The sequence below is a fragment of the Sphaeroforma arctica genome, assembly GCF_001186125.1.
Source record: "Sphaeroforma arctica JP610 unplaced genomic scaffold supercont1.594, whole genome shotgun sequence".
NCBI lineage: Eukaryota > Ichthyosporea > Ichthyophonida > Sphaeroforma > Sphaeroforma arctica.
The window spans coordinates 1-4,632 of NW_014039964.1; positions in this window are offsets into that span (position 1 = coordinate 1).

The window sequence follows — 4,632 nt, forward strand, 5'->3', positions numbered from 1 at the left end:
CATATACATATATACATATATATATGTATGTATAAACATATATATATCTATACCTTGGATATTTCCTCTAGCATGGAGAAGAGCCACCTTACCCTCACCCGTCTCTGACACATCAATCACTGCTAGTGCTACGTCTCGTGTTAGATCTACAGTACGTAAAAGTATATTTGAGGACCCAAAAGAGCTGCTACGAAAACAAAGAGCACAGTAAGCAATATACGAAAAAGAATTGGCGACAGTCGATCTTCAACCATACAATCAGGATAATGATGTGAAAGTAATAATGGATACAGATAACGTGGCCGACTATTTCGACAGGGAAGACGGGTACTACTCTACACGATAGATACTCAACAAAAGCGCAGGTACGTCACCATGCAAATAGGAATAACCGAGGAAGTTGACAAAGTAATGACTGTCTACTTCGAATCTGCTGTGGGTAGAAGTATAAATACTTTACCATTTGATGTATTTACTAGACTCAAGTGTACACGTACAGTTAGAAACAATCACACACGTTTGGTATGTAAAGATGTTGAAGTTGCATTATGCTTTCTTCCTACTGTAATACCAAACCAATACTAACCTTGCCATTATGTGAGAGGCTGCGTGCATATTCGAGCAGCTTTGGAGAGGGTGGTTGAGTTATGTAGCGAAGGAAGCACAGATAATGACAATACATGGAGAGACCGGGGAAATAGACCGGCGAATGACGTTGTTGAGCCATTCATGAATGAATCGCCAGATTTTATTACTACATGTGTTAGACACAAATTTAACCCTTGGTTAGGTATAAATATACCAATGGTAGATTATAGCGAGAAAGGTTCATCAGCACGGGATACACTACTAGAATACAAAACAGAACGTGTAAAGCATGCAACAAATCCAGCATGGGGCCTAAAAACAGATATTCTAATGCTAAAGAACAAGCAAGGGGAGCTAGTGAATTAGTAGTACTACAATAAAGAATATTATTCTCAATTATTTAATTCTCAATTATTTATTTATGTTTATTTGAAAAACAAATCTTTATCTTCACATATCACTCATACAAAGTCTCTTCTCTTTTAGACTACAAAAGTAGCTCCCTCAGGTAATTTTGTACGTTTCTTTTGGCGATCGATACACTCGTCCATGGGAAGCCACCAATCATGAATTGATGGTTTTAGGTTCGTTAACCCTCGCATGCACTCCGATTCTTCCAAGCAAAGGTCTAATTCAGATAAAGTCGTTCTACCCCCATCCCAAGCTCTATAATTCTAGAGCTCTTCATTATTACGTTCGATGTGAATGCAAAACTTTGCTGTCTGTTTGTCAGCACGTTTAGATTTAGTATCAAACGCTGTCTGCGAGTTTGCTTTTGTTCGAGGGCAAATTACGTGCACGTCATTTATCTCTAACGCTTGCTTATCGGTTAGCCCCTTGTCAAATACAAAGACAACGGGGCAGCACGTACAACTCAAGCGTGCTCCAAATCTTTCGTTTGCCACTATACCATTATCGGTGGCCGATCCAGGGTATGGAGGTGTGACGACCGCAATATAAATGTTGCAGGCTGCGATCGTACAATGTTTTTGTGTGACATTTTTCTTGTACTGTGAATAGAAACATGCATGAATAGCATGGCTATGCTATATGGATCTTCTGTTTATTTTTCTGTGCAGTCAGAGAACCAAGCAGAACATCTCGGTAGTAATCCCATACGCTGTGTTAAGTCTGTCATGCACATGGCCGCATTTTGCTTGTTTGTAGGTATTGGCTACGTCTTCCTTACTATGGCTGCAATAGCAAACGTCCATGTAATATAGTTGTTCTTTGCCGACGTCTTCCTACTCCAAAGTGTGTCTGCGCATTCGCAGTATTAAAACGTGTGTGTATCTTAGCATTGCCAGCCACAATACAAACTGCTGAAAATAGTGTGAGCTTGAACTGAGCCGCATGAAACTTATAATCTTTCATTTTGACTTAAACATATTCTTCTGTTGATGTGTCAGTGGCTGCCTCTTCTGGAAAGTATACTTTTGCTAACTGCGTACGCTCTCGTGGACTATAATGCCGCATGTTGCTAAAGATGATAACAGAATCCCAATGTGCGTAAAGTTTGCGCACGCACTCTAAGGACGGTTCACCGGTGACAGCATTACACAGCAATTTATCGTTGGCTAAATTTCTAAGATAAATATCCGTCGCTGTGTGTGCGCCTTCCACTTGGTATACTGTCTGCTGTATGCGTGTTCTGTCTATTCCTTTTAAGACGATCTTTAAGTATCGGTGTTACATAGTCCGAAACATGTTTGCGAACAGTGTAGACATGGGAGTTCTATCTGCTGAACTATTAGAGACTTATGATCTTATAGTAGACGTATCTCGTCGCTCATCTAGCGTAGGCCTGGTACTGACTTTATTACTGTTATCTATGGGTGTAAATGTTGGAAGCTCTCCAATTTAACCCGTTTGCGGCCATCTTTTGTAATTAAAATTTGGTCAGTACGAAAGTGATGGTGAGCGACCTTGAATCGAATTCGCTTCTTTTTCTTCTTTGAAGCGCTATTCGTGGATGTACTACTGTCTGTGGATGCACATCCGTCTGTAGACATGTTGCCGTCTGTAGAACTACCACTACTAGTTACTGCCTCTTCACTATTCGCTTCTATAATCTTAGATAACTTACTTGAATCACGTACAAGTATCTTCAGCCATACGTCTCTGATCTTCTTGTTACCAGGTAGACTCAATACTTCATACGTCAAGTCTTCTCCACATACTTCATCAGGCTAAGTACATATGAATTGTAGCCGTGCCTTTTGATAGTTAGGTCGATAATATAGCATACTATTATTACGCCACATCAACGTTGGGTTGAGTAATGCATCAGGATCAGGATGCAAACGTGAATGCTTCCATATATGGTCTTTAAAGGAGAAGTGCTTTGCGTTCACTACTAATCGCATAGGGTGGTCAAACCATCTGTCAACCTTTTTCAAATCTGGTCGTAGCTTTCTAATCCAGAGCCGCCGTTTAAGTGGAACACTCTTGCTTGGTATAGTAATGCCTGGTGGAGCCATGTATCAATCCCAGAGTTATGGATAAGGTGTGTGTATTGGTTCTATCGATAAGGCCAGGGAGTGTATGTCGATTCCAAGGATATGGAGATAGTGCGCAGGTCAATCTCTAAAATGCATTGTGCATCACTAAAACACATACACAAACATTGGACAGAATCTGGGGTTTTAAATTGCGTATTGCTCGCAGAGCGTGAAATACGAGGAGGTGAACTCATCTTTTATTGATAGAGGTCGGTGGAAGCTATTGCTACAGTGTGTATAAGGAAAGAAACTGTATATTGTAGCTAACCTACGTGTACGGGTACATATATTTTTATCTATATTTCATTTATAAGGGCCGATAAGACTGCTGAGGTTGTTCGGTACTACTAATAAAAAATATATCAGGTGTACGCTCCGGGTTGAAAAAGCCTAATATTTTTGTTGTCAACCCTTGTTAACCTCGATACATACCGCACAACTGACACAAGAGAAAAAGAACATGCAATACGTTTCATGTGGGAAGTATAAAAAGACTGTTTAAAAATACATTTACGTCAAATAAGCGATTACTTCAGGTTCGTCCGGTACGGTTTGTTTTTTACTACAGATATGTACTGTATTGATAACGTTTAAAATAATATCGACTACGTTCAACGTATACGCTGAATTGAGGACACTGAAGAATTTTTAAGGTGGTGGAGCTGATCAATACTAATAATGATGTATTGCACAGGACCGGATACAGACTCGCGCACAATTCGCATCGACTGTTACATCGCACTAGTAAGCCAATAAGAATCGCTGGAATAGGCATATAACTGAGAACGGCAGAAGCATGTCTGACGACTTCAAAACCATGGAGAAAGAAACAGACCAAATTACTCCCCCGTGTATTAACTGCGGAAAGCCTTCCGTAAGCACCTGTCTCTGCGCACTACGGTATTTTTGCAGCCGCGAATGTCAGGTATGTATTAACTGAGCTGTTTATTATTCCCCTCTCCACGGTTGATGAATTCTTATTGTTGCAGTTGAAGATGAATTGCAGCACACCCGGGTTGATTGCAATGTAGTAGAGACAACGACTTATAAACGGTTGGTGTCGACTAGGGGTATATCATAGTATACTCTCGGCTGTAGCCAAGTTAGTGAATGCCTAGTTATTCAATTTTTGTATTTGAAAAATTATCCATCTACTTTACACAGCTTATGTATTCATTTGGGAATTAATATATTTCTATGTACATAAACACACAAATGCAGACGTATACACACACAAACGCACACATACATACAAAATAACGTGTACACGTGTATGTACACACACACGCACACGTGTACACATGACGCATACACACTTGAAAACACACATACATACACACACACGTGTACGTGTAAGTGTACAAACTCTCTCTCTCACTCGCACACAACATCACCCACCACACACACACACACATATATATATATATGCACACACACACACACATATATATATATATATATATGTGTGTGTGTGCGTGTGTGTGTATAATATATATAAATTAATATAAATATGCATGTATATATGTACATTTATAACCAATAT